The 20,512-nt window shown below is 36.3% G+C and overlaps 1 long non-coding RNA gene across 1 annotated transcript; it reads left to right on the plus strand.

Annotated features, from left to right (window-relative positions):
- Nucleotides 1-8,558: 8,558 nt before the first annotated feature.
- On the plus strand, nt 8,559-18,146 carry LOC137238934 (uncharacterized). The gene is made up of 2 exons (XR_010949249.1): nt 8,559-8,736; nt 17,654-18,146. It is a non-coding gene; the product is annotated as an uncharacterized lncRNA (long non-coding RNA).
- The last annotated feature ends 2,366 nt before the right edge of the window (nt 18,147-20,512 follow it).

Here is a 20,512-nt window from a genome sequence, read left to right on the forward strand (position 1 = left end):
GGAGTTCACCAAGGACCTGCTTGTGTTTTTTCGCATCATACGGCTGGGTTCTCAGGTGCCGTATTTCCTCAAAACGCTTACGGAGATGACTCCTTAGGCCCCTAGGCGGTGCTGGTTCGTCAATCAGATGTCTGTTGGGATGCCCAGGTTTCTGGGTATTCAACAGAAACTGTTTGGTCAGCATCTCATTTCTCTCCCTGATGGGGAGTATTCTCGCCTCATTATGCAGGTGGTGTTCTCGGGACATAAGAAAACAGCCCGTGGCAATTCTGAGAGCAGTATTTTGGCAGGCCTGTAGTTTCTTCCAGTGGGTAGTTTTTAGTCTTGGCGACCATATGGGTGACGCGTAGCACGTAATCGGCTGGCTAATTGCTTTGTATGTGGTCATGAGCGTTTCTTTATCTTTTCCCCAGGTACTGCCAGCAAGGGATTTGAGGATTTTATTACGGCTCTGAATTCTCGGAACAATTGCGGTTGCGTGCGCACCAAAATGTAGATCCTGATCAAACGTCACACCCAAGATTTTGGGGTGTAGGACAGTCGGTAGCGTAGTGCCATCGACGTGGATGTTCAATATGGTCGACATTTGGGGCGTCCATGTTGTAAATAAGATCGCGGAAGATTTAGTCGGTGACAATGCCAGGTTTCGCGAGGTGAAAAAACTGGAGAGATCAGGGAGATAGCCGTTTATTTTATTGCATAGCTCATCGATCTCTGGGCTTGGGCCTGTGGCGATTATTGTGCAGTCATCGGCGTAGGAAACGATTGTGACTCCTTCCGGTGGTGAAGGTAGCTTAGATAGGTAGAAATTAAACAAAAGTGGGGATAGGACACCACCATCGGCTGCCAGTTGACGCAGTTTACGAGTTCTGCGCTCACGATTGAGATATCTGGCGAGCTATGACAGCTTCCTACCATACGTGTGGGGGCGTCTCCGTTTATTGTGCAGAACGTCGTTTCTTCTATTTGATCCGCCAACATCCCACCCCTACTGTCTGCCCGCAAGTTTGAATGCCACAGGTCGTGATGGGCATTGAGATCGCCTAAGATAATGCGATTGTTGCCAGTGAGTAAGGCCTCGATATTAGGGCGGTATCCACTGGGGCAACAGGTGACAGGAGGGATGTAGATGTTGATGATTTCTAGATTTGCATCGCCTGACCGGACAGATAGGCCTTGACGTTCTAAGACATTGTCCCTGCGGTCGATGCCAGGATCAAATATATAATATTGCGCAGAGTGGTGTATAATAATAGCGAGGCCGCCTCCATTTCCGCTCTCGCGGTCTTTCCTGTGGACCTTATACCCAGAGCAGGTCTGCAATGCAGATCTTGCTGTGAGTTTAGTCTCTTGAATCGCAGCAATGCGGATGTTGTGCCGCTTCATGAAATCGACCATCTTCGTAATCCCCAGTTAGTCCATTACAGTTTAACTACAGAATTCTGAAGTGCATGAGGGGTGACGCCGCCACTCTAGGGGTAAGTGACGGGTGACTACGCCTAGGTTGTGGAAGGCCAGGACGCAATTGCTGTTGTGGCCTTGGGACTGGGCGCCCTTGGGCAAGCATTGGGGTACCCGGATGATTTGGGTTTGCGACCTGGCAACATGGCACGATGAAACCCGTCGAGGGGTTGCCGTCGCGGAGACCAGAACATCTAGGAAAGTGGCACCACCCAAGGCAGGAGCTGCATTGAGCGGATGTCACAAACCTATATATTCTGTGTTGGCAGACAGTGCAAACGGAGGTAGGGACTAAGAGTCTGTTTCCCTGACCTGCACGATTGCTGCCAGAAAAGAGGGGGGAGAAGAAGACGGGGGCAGGGGCTGATGCTCAGCATTGCTACCAGCTCTACTACGAAGGTAGTAGTTATGAGTGGTATCAGCTGTTTGAGTTGTTGGCGCCGTGGGGCGCGAGCAGCAGCGGGTACTTGTTGTGGCTTGCTGGGAGGATGACAATTTGTGGGAGGGACGAAACAAATTAAATGGGGTCACACTGAAATGACAGTCCTAGGTCCGGAAAAATCCCGAGTCGCTCCGGTATATAGAACCGACTGCCTTGGGAAGCGAGGGGTGACTCTAGAATGTGTTTGTACGATATGGATATCAAATTAAAGGTATTAATGAGAGTTTTAAAAGGGAGTGGTGGTAGTTGTATATGTGAAGGCGTTTTCGCGATATCGACCAAAATGTGGACCAGGGTGATCCAGAAAATCATCTGTCGGGTACTGCTAATTTATTTATATATGCAATACCACGTACAGTATTCCTGCCAAGATTCCAAGGGCTGTTGATTTCGCCTTGTAGCACTTTTTCATTTTCTTCTACTTAATATGGTAGGTGTCACAACCATTTTGCAAAGTTTTTTGCTAAAGTTATATTTTGCGGCAATAAACCAATCCAATTACCATGTTTCATCCCTTTTTTCGTATTTGGTATAGAATTATGGCATTTTTTTCATTTTTCGTAATTTTCGATATCGATAAAGTGGGCGTGGTTATAGTCGGATTTCGGCCATTTTTTATACCAAGATAAAGTGAGTTCAGGTAAGTACGTGGACTAAGTTTAATAAAGATATATCGGTTTTTGCTCAAGTTATCGTGTTAACGTCCGAGCGGAAGGACAGACGGTGGACTGTGTATAAAAACTGGGCGTGGCTTCCACCGATTTCGCCCATTTTCACTGAAAACAGTTATCGTCATAGAATCTATGCCCCTACCAAATTTAAGAAGGATTGGGAAATTTTTGTTCGACTCATGGCATTAAAAGTATTCTAGACAAACAAAATGAAAATGGGCGGAGCCACGCCCATTTTGAAATTTTCTTTTATTTTTGTATTTTGTTGCATCATATCATTACTGGAATTGAATTTTGACTTAATTTACTTATATACAGTAAAGATATTAAATTTTTTGTTAAAATTTGACTTTTAAAAAATTTTTTTTTAAAAAGTGCGCCTGTTCTTCATCCGATTTTGCTAATTTTTATTTAGCACATATATAGTAATAGTAGTAACGTTCCTGCCAAATTTCATCATGATATCCTCAACGACTGCCAAATTTCAGCTTACAAAACTTTTAAATTACCTTCTTGTAAAAGTGGGCGGTGCCACGCCCATTGTCCAAAATCTTACTAATTTTCTATTCTGCGTCATAACGTCAACCCATCTACCAAGTTTCATCGCTTTATCCGCCTTTGGCAATGAATTATCGCATTTTTTCGGTTTTTCGAAATTTTCGATATCGAAAAAGTGGGCGTGGTTATAGTCCCATATCGTTCATTTTAAATAGCGATCTGAGATGAGTGCCCGGGAATCTACATACCAAATTTCATAAAGATACCTCAAAATTTACTCAAGTTATCGTGTTAACGGCAGACGGACGGACGGACATGGCTCAATCAAATTTTTTTTCGATCCTGATTATTTTGATATATGGAAGTCTATATCTATCTCGATTCCTTTATATATGTACAACCAACCGTTATCCAATCAAAGTTAATATACTCTGTGAGCTCTGCTCAACTGAGTATAAAAACGAAACACCACAGACAGTGACGAGCACAATATCTGTACAAACATCGACAATGACATCACAGCTGGAGTCACAGGAGGCACGCATTTCAGAAATGGCGTCGCAAATATCATCTCAATTGGAAGAACAGAAGACATATATGTCACCTCAACTGGAAGCGCAAGAGGCACGTATATCTGAAATTTCGACAAAAATTTCGGAACAGGTATCATCGCAGCTCTTTGCGAAACTGGAAGAGCAGGATGCAAAAATTTTACAACTCGAGAACAAAATTGATGCCGAGGTAGAAGCGTTGAAAGGTCTTATCCAACAGTTACAACTAAATCGCCCAGCTGTTCCAGCGAGCAATCCGAAGGTAAAAACTCCATCTTTTGACGGCTCCGTTCCTTTCGAGGTATTCAAGTTTCAATTTGAGAAGACGCCAGCAGTGCACAACTGGAATGCTGAAGATAAAGTTGCTGCTCTATTCGTAGCATTGAAGGGGCCAGCAGCCGAAATCCTACAGACGATTCCCGAAGGAGAGCGGAACAACTATGAAACATTGATGGCCGCTGTCGAGAAACGTTATGGAAGCGAGCATAGAAAACAGATATACCAAATTGAGTTGCAAAACCGTTACCAAAAAGCAAATGAGACATTACAGGAGTTTGCTTCGGATGTTGAAAGATTGGCTCATCTTGCAAATGCGGACGCACCCGTGGAATACACTGAAAAGGTAAGGATTCAGAGCTTTATTAACGGCATACGGGGCGTCGAAACGAAGCGAGCCACATACGGGGACCCAAAGCCAACATTTGCTGAAACGGTATCCCACGCACTGACTAAGGAAACAGCGTCACTTTTGAGTAAGCCCGCATACAAGGCTCATCGCGTGGAAGTGGAAAGGCCAGATTGGGTAGACACAATTTTGGAAGCACTGAAGAGATTACATCAAAACAATGCCAGAGTTATGAAGTGTTTCAAGTGCGGTAACCCAAGTCACATTGCACGTCATTGCAGCACCGGTCATGGTAGTTCCAACTTGGCTGGTCGTAAACGCAAAGCTGGAGGAGATAAACAAGAGCGAGTCAAATGTAAAGATCGAGAACTTGTCCCAGTTATTGAATGTCGTGTGATACCTATCTCGTAAACTGGAAGGAAATCGAGCAGTCTTACCGTCAAAGGAAATGTGGATGGCAAGGGGCGTGTACTGACTGTAGATACGGGCGCATCTCATTCCTTGATCCGATTTGATTTGTTCAACAGGGAAGAAAAGCCATTACCTGGAGCAAGATTGCGTACGATTACTGGCGAGTATAACCAAGTCCAGGGAGAAGTGGTATGTGAAGTCTTAATAGGGGAGGTCATGGTTCTACACAATTTTGTTGTGGCAGAGATCGTTGATGAAGTCATATTGGGAGTGGATTTCTTAATTGACTAGGACATCAGGATCGATATGCATAGAAGGATTTTAGAGTATAAAAACCAGGACGTGCCACTTAACTTCAGTTTGGAAAAAGGGTTCAACAGCAAGCGAGTGCTGGTGGAGGAGATTCGACAGAGATCACGAAAGTCAAGGAAAGTAGATCGAGCAAAGTTGATGGAACAAATGAGCCAAACAAATCAAAACCTAAGGTACCTGTGAGAGAAAAACTGGTAATGAAAAGCCCTAACGGACGTACTAAAGCAAAGGAAAGGATTTCGCAGAAAGAATGCAAGGGTGGTTTAAGCCAGGGCACACTACTGTTGTGAAGCGACGGAACGATATTGATTATGCAAAGCAAATCCGTCAAGCGCAAGCTCTACGAAGTAGTTCATTGGCCAAACAACAGAGTGTGAGGGAACGAACCAGGGTAATGAGTAGTACGATAAAACACAGGTACGATGAGAACAATAATTCGGAAGGTGTCTTGGCGGGAGATTTGGTACTGTTATACAACCCTCACCGGCGGAAAGGTGTTCCATCCAAATTTCGGTGCAGTTGGGAAGGCCCGTACAAAATTGTGAAGAAGATCAGTAATTCCATCTACCGCAATCAAACCATTGGGAAACCACGAAATAGAAGGGTGGTTCATTTAGAGATGTTAGCACCATTTAGGTCGAGAGATTTGTCTGATCGGGACGATCAGACTTAGGTGGAGGGCAGTGTTACGAATATTAGCAACACTGAGGGGTACTGCCATCCCTAAGCAGATGCTAAGCAGTGATTGTATGCACATCCATAAATCAATCATTATGTATCTACATAAACGAATCAATCATTAGTACACATATGTACGTACACGCAGCGGAGAAGCAACGCACAAACACATGCAGATATCTTATCTGAGATATGCAATTATAATTGTGGAAGTGTCGCTCACAAACACACGCGCATATGATAGCTATATCCGTACATCTGTAGTTATAATTACAGCAGATAACCAACTAGTAGATTCTAGAACAGAAGCGCCTAGAAGATGCAATGAGGAAATCAAAGAGTATATAAGGCAGCAACCGTAGAGGCGCTACAATCAGTTTCGATTAAGCACGCTATCTGTCGAGCAATAGTAGAGTTATTTATTGTGAAGTACTTGAATAAAGGGCATTTTGCGTTATTAAATATTGGAGTTATTTATTCAACAGAGGAAGGATTTGCTGTAAATTCGTTACAGTATAATGTACATAAGCTGCTGAATTATATTTTTTTATTTTGTATCCGAAACATCAATAAAGAACACATGACAAATCACGATGGATAGCAGACTTTGTGAATTGCCTAAAAATTATTACAAATACATTTTTTCCATTATCTTTTCAGTTTTTGACAAAGTTTACTACTAAAATTGGGCATTATCATCGATAGGAAATGAAAAATTCTCGCTTGATTACACCTAAAATTTTTACTTTTAACCGCTAGTGAAGGCCATATGGGCCAGTGTGCCACTGCTTGACTAACAGGAAATTTTCATCTTTGACTTATTAAATCGGAATTCCCTTGCCTCTTTGACGTTCTATTTGTATTGTCAATGATAAGTGATCATTTTGACCAAAACATTGACTCTGAAATATAAAAGTTCATACGCATTTTGTGTGCAGTTCAGTTTTAAATTTTTGGTGAATAAGCTTTGTTGCCGGATTCGTGTTTTATGATGAGAAGCTTCGTAAGTTGACGGCCAAATATTGTACGTGAATAAATGTTGGGTTTTATCTGCTTTGGACATTTAATACTAAAAATATAATTATTTCATTTACCGGTGGCAAATCGGAAGTAGTTATCGAAATGAAAAGACGTTTGAGAAAATTATCGAAATATTTAGAATAATTGTAGTCCAAAAACTGCAGAATCAGCCTCACAAGAACACTATGATGAAAAAATTCAAAACAGTTTTTTTTTAATACACGTTGTCATACATTTCAGGTGAAGAAGCTTTGAGCTTATAATCTCATTTAGCGATTACATTTAACGGTTAACCAGAAAAGGCAATTCGGGTGATTGCGGATAACAACTTTTATACAAGAAGAATAAAAGGCGTTCTCAGTGTGATATGTTTTGTTTTTAATTGTTTCGGGCTTTGTCAGTGATTAATTTTTATTTTCAAACGTTTTCTCAGTATCACTGAGATCGTTTATAGTGATTTATTGCGTAAGGGGCCCATTACTGATACTTAGCATAGACTTGACTTGGCTTGAGAACTGTCACTTACAGTTCTGTTAAATGAACATTGCATATTACTGATTACTCAAAACTTAGCCACTTAACTTGATTTAGAAGTCTGTTGGATTTTTATTTTATTTGTAAGTTCTAAGTGACGTTTACATTTTAAATGCTACTTGTTTCTTTCCACTTCATTTTGACATTTTGTCAAACAAATTGACATTTATTGATTATGATGCCAGAGTGTATGCGCTAAGTGGAGTATAATCGTGGCTAAGTTGCCAAGTTTACGCGAAGTCAAGTCAAGTCTATGCTAAGTATCAGTAATTGGCCCTTTAGGCTTTTTACAACTGTTAAGTTGCGACCTTAATAGGTTTCGGTAATGGTGAATCTCTCTTCTGTTATGTTAAAATTAACATTAGGTCATTATAAGGGTATGCAAAAAATTGTTATTTTTCAAGATGAACACCATATCGTCTTTGTCCGGATCGCGGCCACTATTTCTTAACAATTTCTGAATTGTTCGGGATAATTTTGAGATCATTGCGAGACTTTTTGTAGTAATGCTTTCAGGAAGTCGTTCGGGAACATTTCGGGGTCTATTTTTGGACTATTTTAAGATCGCTTCGGGATATTTTTGGGATCATTCAATAGTGACTAATAATAATAAATTTAGCATAATTTTGAAAAAAATCATTTACAAATACGAAAAGTCTTACTATTATCGGATAGTCTAGATTTGTTATCAAAAGTATATCATATCGAAGCATATCGATTACCGGTTTGCCATCGGAAAAATTTTCATTTTTCTTCGAGGATTTAGCTGTAAAATATCGAATTGTTATCGCAACTTTTCGACAACAAATGAATATATTTTCGATAAAAAACTAATATTTTTCCGATGATAAATCAATATTTATTCTTGTTATCGATTGGTTCCAAAAAAAAGTATACTTGCTGTGTGCAAAATATTCAAAATATCGAATTGTTATAGCAAAAATATCGACTTGTTTTCGAAACCGATGTTTTGTCGGTAACTTTTCGATAGAAAATGGATATATTTTCGATAATAAATCGATATATTTTGACAAAAAATGGAAATTTTTCCGAAATAAAATCGAAATCTTTCGATATTTTTACGATATCAATTCGATATATTTTCGATAAAGGTTCAATACCTTTCCGACAACAAATCGACACTTTTCTATAAAGGAACCATATGTTTTCATTAACAAATCGATTAACGTTTAAATCTACTCAATAAACACACTTTACAAGGTTGAAAGGTTGGAATGGAGGGAAAATAAGACGCTAAATTAGATGCATTTACTAAAAAAGAAATAACTTAAATTGTTGTGAAATATTATTTATTAAACTAGATGCATTTACTAAAAAAGAAATAACTTAAATTGTTGTGAAATATTATTTAATAAACTTTAGCACGACGGCAAAAACGAATTGACAATTTGATTTGGTACATTTTGCGTTTGTCATCTCCTTTTGACAATCCCTATGCCAGTGAAATGAAAAAAAAATAAAATCAGCTGATGAAATGAGCCAACCATATCGAGCCCTACCCGCGAAAAAAAGGTAAGCGACACTATTATCGATTTTTACTTTTTTACACATACCCTTCAAAGAACGCGAGTACTCCATAAATAGTGTAAGGAATACTCCTTTAGGAGTATAGGAGTGTTCCAAATCTAATCTGTATTCATACAAAAAATGTGCTCCAATTAACATTGTGATGTCCTAGGAGAGGAGTAGGTGATCCCACTCTCGCTTTGTTTGTGAGTATTCCATAGAGTACATACGTGAGAGTACTTTCCAAAGTACTTTCACTGTAGTACCCCATTGAGCACCCACAGAGGATCATATGCCAAAGAACTAAAGAAGAATTCCCTGCAAAAATCGCGAGTACTCCATGCATGCATATGTGGAGTACTCGCTATGGACCAACCGAGTGCTCCAAAATTAACCAAAGTTCATACAAAAAATATGGTCCAATTAACATTGCGATGTCCTAGGACTGGACCATATACTCCAGCTCCGCATTACATCAGAGTAATCCATGGAGTACCCACAGTCCAATAAACATCGTGTAGTGATTACAATCGTTAAAAACGAGCAACGATCGGCTTACAGTATGTTCGTGTAGAAACATGAGTTGGTCCATTGCTGCATTACAGTGGAGTATAATGGTAAGTACTCCAGTGGACCACATGATCCAATGATTTTTGCAGAGGGGTTTCGGAAAGAATTATCGGAGTGAATTTAATTTAAAATGAAAGTAAATGAAGAGGGGCAATACAACTTTTATATTTTATAATACAAATATTCTTATGTTATTTAGCATTTGCGTGAATAAAGAAACTAATATTTCTCTATACTATAGTATGTATATATAAAACCAGTGCGCGGTTGCATTTTATCAGAGTTGCCATAGTAAAATTTTATTATCTGTTATATGTATGCAAAATTTTACTTTTGACAACTCTGTTCGATCGTCATCGTGTCGTGATCACGGTCGTTAAAACACGAGCAATGATCGGCTGATGGTGGTCCGCAAACGCATTGCAAAGGAGTATTGTTAGAGTACTCCAACGTGAAGAAAATGGAACACTTAATCCAACAATTTTTGCAGGGTATAGATAGTTTACAATCATATGCATATTCTGGGAAATTTTTGTAGTTCTGGGAATTCTCGTTAATTAGTTGCAGCGGAAATAATTTCAATGTAACCGCCAAACTCATTTTGTGTACATTGTGCTTGACCGCGGTTTGTCGCTTACCCTTTTATTTTCTGCCTGCGCTTAGTTTTTTATTCTATGCCGGCGCTTAGGCAATTATCGCGGTTTAGAACTAATTAGTATACATTATGAGCCATTTGGAACTAGACGTAAGTGTATTTATACATATATTTATATATATATGTATTTTGCAAATTATTTAATTTTAGCTAGGAAGGCGCTCTTGTACCGTACTCGGATACTGATACGGAGCAAACGGACGATTGCGAAGCAGAAATTTGTGTTGGGAAAAGAGGCTATGAAAAGAAAAAACCAATACTTAAGCGACTCCTAACTAGAAAAAAGCGGTCTACTGGAGTTCGAAAAAACCTCTGTGCTACCGAAAAATGTGGAAATTATTGCATGAAAAATTTCACTGAGAGCGACAGAATTACCATAAATAAACACTTTTGGGGTATCGGAAATAAATTAAGGCAAAAAGACTGGCTACTTTCATGTATAAGACGAAAGAATATCCAGAGGGTGAGATCAACAAGTCCCAAGAAAAAGTTTAGCTACGATTACTCCATAAATTTTAACGACAAAACCATAAAAGTGTGCCAAACATTTTTGTTAAGTACTTTGAGTATATCGCAAATATTGTTAATAGCAGTGAGGGATAATGCTAAGTATTTCAATGTTGTTGAAAATAAGGTACGAAAGGAACTCCATAACAAATCAGACATAGCTAAAGTATATATATTAAAAGCATTCATTGAAAAGCAGAGCTGTAAAAAGATTGAATCAATTGAGTGTGCATTCTGTTTTTGTTGTTATTGTAGCGATAAGGTTGTTCTCCGAATGCTTTGGGGAGTGTTATCGATGTTATGGTCCTTTGCCAGATACATATCCGGTACGCTCCGGTAACACAGCACCATTAAGGTGCTAGCCCGACAATCTCGAGAACGATTTATATGGTCACATTAAACCTACAGGCCATCATCCCTCCCTCCCCATCCCCAAGTTCCATGAGGAGCTTGGGTCGCCAGAGACTCGTCTATTAGTGAAACAGGATTCACCGCGGATAGGTGAGGTTGACAATTTGGTTTGGAGAAGCTGTATATGGCGCTGGCAACCTGAAGGGTTGCGCTACACAGCCCCTTGAATCTGGTATTTTAGTCGCCGCTTACGACAAGTATACCTACCGCGGGTATATTCTGACCCCCTGGGGTGAGTGTGCATTCTATCAGCATTCTTTTAAAAAAAATTATGATTTTAAGGTTGCATATTATAAATCTCCATTCCTGAATGGCTCAAAATACTTTAACTCAAAGCTAAAGTGTGTATGTTATTGAATGGTAAAATATAATTCAATATAGAGTGGGAATGTAAGAACCATTCCCAATCTTTAATGAATGTAAACTTGAAATAAATGCACACTTTTTTCCATTCAATACTAAATACCTTTTCCCCAAGGTTATTTTTTAGTAACTTTCATTGCCATCAGATATGTTAAATCAATTTAGGAGTTGGGTGCAAAAAAGTCGTAAAATTTATCAATAGGAAAAATAGTCCCTTCTAATTATTGAAGTAGTTTAATATTTAAGAATTCATGAACTTAACATCGGCTTATAATTATTTAATATCAATTATTTTGATTGTTTAATAGAAACTGAAAAGAAAGAAACATTTACTGTTATATTGCGATGGTACCATTTCGAAAACAAACAAGTAGTTAATTATAAACCAGGAAAGTCTTAAATCATCTTCATTTTGTCCGAACATATAAGACATATGAGAAATAGTACTTCATAGCAGATTTTTTATACTTCGTAATTGGGTTGATTTTTCTTTAATTAATAGTGTGAGATCAAAAAATTTTAGGCTCTTATGAGTTGATTGGTTTCCTTTTTAGGTAAATCTCGCAGAAAACCCGCTTACATAAAACCATAGGGCTCTTGATTATATAAAGTATTCCAAAGACATGAAGATATAGTCGAATTTGTCTGAAACTTCGCAAAGACAATCTATTGCTATCTTGCTATATGTCAAAATGTTACTATATGGCCTGCTTATTTTGCTATTGTTGTAAAATGGATTTTGTAAATGAACACATTGTACATTGGCCAAATAGAGTAAATTGTGAATATTTTTTGTCGATAATATAACAAACACAGATACTTGAGTTTAAGTCATTTAAATACACCAAAGTGCATAGGTCTATCGGCGATTTCGTTGGAGCTTCCTAGTTCCGAGCATTTCGATAAACATATATCTATTTCCATGGCATCGTCCTACGGCGATTCAGGTTTTTTCTATACACCTGATTCATCTTCCCCGTTTTCCTTCATCTGTTCCACAAAAAAAAAAAATGTTCCATTGGGAGAAACTCTTCAGAGGTTATTAATTTCCCTCCCCACAAAGAGATTGACTGGCTCCATCGGACTACAATTTTTTACAGCCTGGCAAAAATTGAAATTGTTTTGGTTGAACTCTATTTTACTTAAGCAGATTTGTATTCAAAGTTAATTTTCTTCCTATCTAGAAGGCTACAACTACCTATAGAGCCTACCTTAAATGACTGTAATTACAAACAATTGTGTTTAGAAGAATATTTTTCTTAGAAAATACTATATTGCTATTGCAATTAACAAACTCATAAACCAGTATAGGTACAATATTTGACCATATACCGTTAGGAAGCATATATGGAGGAACTTAGGAGCTTTTATAATGTATTTCCTTTTCTTCAATTATTTAATCACGTGTAGGCTAGTATTTTTTAAAGCAGGGCTTTTATATGACACATTGGCAACACTTTTTTAGAAGATGACAATTTTCGGAACAGAGATGTTGAAATATTTGTCATTTGCTTTTTTGTTATTAAATTTTTAGGAAAATTTCAATAAGGATACTTTTCCAGTTAACTTCTTCGTACTTTATTATCATTTAAATATGGAAAAAAACTGCTCATCACGGACAATAATTAATTTTTTGTGTTGATATTTTGAAGGGGCTTTAATTAAATGCAACCATGTGAGATTTTTGAGCGTGTTTTGTACATGTACGACATTTTTCATAATTTATTGGTACCAGAAAAGTGTGTGCCCACTCAGCAAAGGCTGCATTCATTTGAATGCTTATTCTGTGTTGAAAAATGTTTGTGTTTCATTCAATTACTTCATTCTTTCTTCGAATGAGTTCAGGAGTGCATTCTTTTTCTCCACTACTGAATGACGAATGGGTTAACTTTTAAGCCACATTGCTTAACAAGGAATGAATAAATGAAGAGCAAGAATCAATGATTTAAAATTTCAAATGATTGCACAGTTTTACAGCTCTGTTGAAAAGTTGCCTGCAGTGGCTTCTCATTATTGCCGTAATAAGAGCAATAAACTGTATATTTCACATGGGTTTCGTAATGTAGCAGGGCTATATAAATGTTATGTTAAACATTTAAAGAGCATCAACCAAGAATCAGACAAGTTATCTTTGCGAGTTTTCCGAAATATTTTCAACAATGAATTTCATATCGGATTTCATTTGCACAAAAAAGATAAGTGCGTGACTTGCGAGCGTTATAAAAATTTGGACAATGAAGCAAAAATTGATTCCCGTCATACTGAAGAGTACAGAAATCACATTCAAGCCAAGGAAAAATCCAAAGAATTATTTCTGGACGACCAAAAAAAAAAAGGGAAATCAAATCCCGGGTTTTTATGTGCTAGTTTTGATCTTCAAAAGGTGCTTAACACTCCTCAGGGGAAAAGCGTTAACTTCTTCTATTCCCGAAACTATGCGTACTACAACGAAAGTGTGTATGAAAACGGCACCAAAATGGATATTGCTTTCTTTGGGGAGAATCTGATGGAAAAAGGGGTTGCAATGAAATTAGCATAATTATTTTTCACTATTTAACATTAGTAGATGAAAGAAAAACTCACGAATCAATAAGTTTTTACTGTGATAGCTTTGCAGGTCAAAGCCGGAACAGAGCCATGCTCGCTGCCTTGGCGTTTTTCCTGGAGAAGTCAGTGTTTGTTAAAAATATCAAAATAACATATTTGCTACCTGGACATACCATGATGCCAGTAGACTCGATTCATAGCACTATTGAGTCTTTTATTCGTGAAAGAACTGTTTGGGATCCAACAAAATGGTATACCATGATTGGTAGTGCTAGGACCAATCCAACAAGTTATATGTGTATCGCCATGCATCGCTCTCATTTTAAGGTTTGGAAAAGTTTTGCAAGTGAAATGTTTCCACTCATATTTAGAATTAATTTCCAAAAATTACGTTCCGCTTCATTCGAGAAAAACGGCTCTTTTATTAAATTTAAATATGGATACTTTGAATGCTCTGAAACCAAAGAATATGATGTGAAATCAATTCCACAATTCAGACGTAACTCTTCATTATTAACCAATGGCCCTCTTCCACTATAGGGAGCTTAGTATTTCATTAGCTTAATAAAAAACTTGAAGACCTCTGTGATAAAAACATAATCCCACACAAATTTTAAAAGAATATTTGAATCTGAAATCCGATGAAGATATTAGAGATATTCTACCAGAAACAGATGAGGAGGATAATGTAAAATAATTTATTTTGAAGTTCCAAATAGTTCTTTTGACAACTAAAATTTAGATATGAAGTTCCTATTTTTTTACTATACATAAGTGCAATTAATTCAAATTGAACTGGAACTACCTATACAAATGTATTTATATGAAATAATTTAAGTTTTTTTATATGTTTTTTGTTTTACTTTGTAAACTGGTTGAAAATGAAAAAATAAAAAGAACGTGTGGCACTCGGGGACTGCCGCGGTAAAGCTATTGCATATTATCAACTTATGCAATTATAATATTTATGCAACATTTTGTTTTCTTTGTTATTAATTCAAGTTTTGTCTTTGATATTAATTCAAGTTAACCTTTTTAAGCGTGGTGACCGATAAGAAAACAAATTTTTTACTTTTATTGAATAAATGAGAAGTTAATACTTAACTTTCACTTTAACTTTAACTTTATTTTTAACTTTAACTTTAAATTTAACTTTAACTTTAACCTTAACTTTAACTTTAACTTTGATTTTAACTTTAACTTTCATTTTAACTTTAACTTTATTTTTAACTTTAACTTTACCTTTCGCTTTAACTTTAACATTCACTTTAACTTTAACTTTAACTTTGACTTTAACTTTAACTTTAACCTTAACTTCAACTTTAACTTTATTTTTAACTTTAACTTTAACTTTCGCTTTAACTTTAACATTCACTTTAACTTTTACTTTAACTTTAACTTTAACTTTGACTTTAACTTTAACTTTAACTTTAACTTTGACTTTAACTTTAACTTTAACCTTAACTTTAACTTTAACTTTAACTTCAACTTTAACTTTAACTCTCACTTTAACTTTAACATTCACTTTAACTTTAACTTTAACTTTAACTTTAACCTTAACTTTAACCTTAACTTTAATTTTGACTTTAACTTTAACCTTAACTTTAACTTTGATATTAACTTTAACTTTCATTTTAACTTTAACTTTATTTTTAATTTTAACTTTAACTTTCGCTTTAACTTTAACATTCACTTTTACTTTAACTTTGACTTTAACTTTAACTTTATCTTTAACTTTAACTTTAACTTCAACTTTAACTTTATTTTTAACTTTAACTTTAACTTTCGCTTTAACTTTAACATTCACTTTAACTTTAACTTTTACTTTTACTTTAACTTTAACTTTAATTTTAACTTTAACTTTAACTTTAACTTTAACTTTAACTTTAACTTTGACTTTAACTTTAACTTTGACTTTAACTTTAACTTTGACCTTAACTTTAACTATAACTTTAACTTTAACTTCAACTTTAACTTTAACCTTAACTTTAACTTTCACTTTAACTTTAACTTTATTTTTAACTTTAACTTTCGCTTTAACTTTAACATTCACTTTAACTTTAACTTTAACTTTAAACTTTCACTTTAGCTTTAACTTTAACTCTATTTTTAACTTTAACTTTCGCTTTAACTTTAACATTCACTTTAACTTTAATTTCAACTTTAACTTTAACCTTAACTTTAACTTTCACTTTAACTTTAACTTTATTTTTAACTTTAACTTTCGCTTTAACTTTAATATTCACTTTAACTTTAACCTTAACTTTAACCTTAACTTTAACTTTAACTTTAACCTTAACTTTAACTTTGATATTAACTTTAACTTTCATTTTAACTTTAACTTTAACTTTGTTTTTAATTTTAACTTTAACTTTCGCTTTAACTTTAACATTCACTTTAACTTTGACTTTGACTTTAACTTTAACTTTATCTTTAACTTTAACTTTAACTTTATTTTTAACTTTAACTTTAACTTTCGCTTTAACTTTAACATTCACTTTAACTTTAACTTTTACTTTAACTTTAACTTTAACTTTAACTTTGACTTTAACTTTAACTTTGACTTTAACTTTAACTTTGACCTTAACTTTAACTATAACTTTAACTTTAACTTTGACTTTAACTTTAACTTTGACTTTAACTTTCACTTTAACTTTAACTTTATTTTTAACTTTCGCTTTAACTTTAACATTTACTTTAACTTTAACTTTATGATCCGGGGTGGGCGTGAGCTTAGCACCTGCTAACAAGCGAAACTAATATAAACGCACGCAAGTCATTTTCTGTCAAAAGTGTCTCATGCACATACAACTTGTATGAGAGCAACTCAACGCGTGAAAACCTAACTCGATTTCCAATTTTTGTTCATGTTTGCACACATGCTTTACATTGTTGAAACGCATGCTTATTTGGGTTAGGGCAAAAAACGCCGGTTGTTTGCGTGCGCTAAAAAAACGCAGTGCGGTTTTATTAGGTTGGCTTGTAAGCGACCATATGTGTACGCGATAAGCGATAGCACAATGGCTACTTCGTGAAAATCAACGACAGCTCTTTTAGTTTGATTTCGATGGTCGTACGGTGAGGAAGTGTCGCACGCGCGCTTGAAACAGAGTACCAAAGAGTGCGTGTGACACGTGTTTAACGTTCAAGCATTGAAATCAAACTAAATAAATAATTGATTTTGCTTTCGTGCTCGCTACGCGTTCGTGTTTACTAACACATTTTCAATTTGGTAACCGTGTAAATGTAGTGGTGCCCACCGCTGTTTATGATAGAGATCCAATTTTATGTATTTGGCCTGTTGTTAACACCTAACCTTTACGAACCTTTTCGAACCTTTTTTGATAAATATCCGTTACGGTTTTTTGGTTTAGTCGCCAAGCCCGCGATAAAATCAATGCAATAGCTTAAAAATAACTGCCAAATACTAACAATAGTGTTCTTAATGTCTATATTTTAAGGTAACCGCCATATCTTTGAGAAAGAGCAATTTATGCTGACAGCGAAAAAAAATGTAAGCGACAAAAAATTGTGATCTCTCACTGATAAAAAAATTTTACGCATTGCATGGCTTTTGTAATGCAATAAAAAGGAATGGTACCGAGTTTCAGACAATTGTCAGCTTTGAGTGCCGAAATAAGTAAAAAAATGTCTCCTGAAAAATTAACATTTTTTTTCGCGGGTAGGGCTCGATATAATTGAGCCATGCAGAAACCGAAACCAGAAGTACAGACATTTAACAGACATTTAAAGAGTTCTCGTTAAATAACGGTTTGTGGAGCTGTTATTTGCGATCTCTGATCCTGATCATTTCTTGTTTCGTTTTTTTATCAATAAATGATGTTAATGTATGATTTTTTTCACCCTCAGAAAATCACCAGTTTTGCTGCAATACTACTCGTCGGAATATTCGCTTGACCTATAAGAGCGCATTTCAAAATATTCGGTGGTCGCGGTTTTGGAGGTGGTTATACAGGTGCCTTTGCCACAAGCAGTAAACAGTTATCAATTGGCACCAGTGCAGGTACCGGTACCCATAAAAGTGCCTCATCCAGTTCCAGTGCATGTGATGAAATTTTTGCTTGTACCAATTCATATTTCGGCGCCTAAAGTATGAACTAGCACTGGTTGGGCTGGTGGTTTTGGTGGGGCAAGCGCTTCGGCGTCGGCATCTAGTTTCGGTGGCGGATTTGGTGGTTTCGGCGGTCAAGGGTTAGGAGAATTCGACGGACCAAGCTTAGGAGGTTTTGGTGGCTTTAGACGTCGGTAAAAATTTTTATTTAGTTTGCTATAATTTTTCTTGTTATTAATATTTGTTTATATACTATTCTATTAAATTACTAAAATAGAGTTATGACAAAAGGTGAAGCGTATTTTATTTCAAATATCTTGCTATGTTTGCGATAATAATTTTTAATTGACACCAAGGCATTTTTTCAATGAATTCTCTTTCCAAATAACTCTGGCTGTCCAAGGAAAAGATATGTAAATATTGGACATAGCCTCAATATATTCTTTATAAAGATTGTGAAATGGTCCAAAAAAACAATACTGAAAGCTGTTGACACCGTCGCAACATGATAATTCAAACAATCTAAAATAATCGTAAGATATTTCCCAAATGATCGACAGATTGTGCCAGAATTATCCCAAATGGGAATCAGCTGATATAGCGTGGGTGGTTTAGCGCCAATTAATGATGATAATGATGGTCCGAAGATAGTCCTGAAACCATACCGAAAGTCATCGTGAAAATATCTCCAAATAAGTTCGAAATAGATGCGATATTAATCCGCAGTGTTTCCGAAAACAATGCAAATAAGATGTGGGATAGTCGCACCATGATGCCAAATTGGCTCCGAAATAGTACACTCTTTCCGAAAACAACCCCTAGAAGATAGTCCCGTCATGATGCCAATATGGTTTGGAAATAGTCTTGATATAATCCCAAATCACTCCTGAAAATAATCCCGAAGTTATCCGGAGATAATTTTAAAACAGGGTGGAGGCGATGCAGATATTATTTATAAATCAAACTGAAATAGTTCGGATGATCCAGAGTAAGTCCCTGGCACTGCCCACGATTTTTATATGACTAAGGCGTTTGACCTCGTCTTTTTCGAGAAAAAATATAGCCAGGAGATCTTTTCCAGAATTTCATGGAAATCTGTTAAGCCGTTCTGTTGTGATTGAGTCACAAACAAAACATCTCAGTTCATAAAGATGGTAACATTTTTTAAATACGGCTTCGGAGTACCGTTAAAAAAAAACAAAAGCTACAAACAAACATAAATTAAAAAATAGGAAAAATATTACAAACAGCAATAGGAACGAACACTTAAAACAACAACACAACAAGAAATACGACAACATCAAAAATATTTACAGAAATAGCAATCAACAAACACAAACAATAAAAAAACAAGCCCCATCAATTTAAAAATAGCATTAAAAACAACAAGACAAGTGTAAAACAGAAATCCCAAAAACCATAACAATAAAACACAAAAAACCAAAAAAGAAAGATCCAAAAAACAAAATTTCACAATAAAGGACACTGAAAGAAAAAGACTGGTGAAATCAACCGAAATACGGGTCAATTCAACCGAAATTTCTGTCAATTTTTATCCAACGCAACAAGATGTTGAATCAACTGCGTACAATTCGTTGATTCGTATTTGACCGTTCTAGTAGTCAAATGAACAAAAAAAAAAATTGTTGCGACAGCTTTGTACGAACGTACTTATGTTGCGGCATTTGCAAGGCAGATAAGTTTTCACTTAGATCTTTTCATGGCAGAAATATACTCGGAGTGCTTGACGAACAGTGCGAAGGGCGACCCAGCTTAGAAAAATTTCTTCTAATTGAAAAACCTTAGTTCTAAAATTTTTATGTTGCTTTGCCCGGGGTGTGAACCCAGGGTCCTCGATATGGTAGGCGGAGCACGCTACCATCACACCACGGCGGCCGCCATATATATACGTAAATATGTGCATACATATAGTACACAGCATACATAAGTACAAATTAGAGAGCGCAGTGAACGTAAAATTCACTTTGAAATTTGCTCATGTATTGACAGTTGATCGCCGTTGAAATGACCTGTAAGATCAGTTGTGTTAACAGAAAAATCAGTTAGATTGATCAGAAATTTGTTAACTTAAGAACGACAATTTCTCTTCTGTTGAAATGACTGAACTAATTTGTTCGTTTGGCAAAGAATTCGCTTGAATTTACCATAATTCGATCAATTTCACCTAATCTCCGTTAAGTCAAGAACAACAACCGATTTGTTGATTTTACTAGCACCATTTCTTTCAGTGGAGAAACAAGAACACTACGGATTTTGTTCTGTCACAACTGTTGTCTGTGTTGCTTTAACATTTTTAAAAACCCTTATTTCCTCACTTCGTTCCCTAACACTATCTTATGCTGCTCTTAAGTTCCATATCGATCTTTCGACAGCTTTGCTTCTCCCACTATCCTACCTTCTATAACTCCCACCCTACCCTCACCAAACACTGAACGTATATCAAAATGGCGCCTCCAGCGCTACTCGGGTCCGGTATCTCCCAATGCTGCCCGACCAACCAACCCACCCTCAACCCATTTTCTTTATACCTAGGTTCACTATGCCAAATATTGTATACGTATATGAAGGATGTCTAATCGAAGCATTGCATATCTATTTCATCCATATTAGGATATATAGAACCCTGGGAAGCCTTC

This window comes from Eurosta solidaginis, chromosome 1 (assembly GCF_040869045.1).
Source record: "Eurosta solidaginis isolate ZX-2024a chromosome 1, ASM4086904v1, whole genome shotgun sequence".
NCBI classification, from domain to species: Eukaryota; Metazoa; Arthropoda; class Insecta; order Diptera; family Tephritidae; genus Eurosta; species Eurosta solidaginis.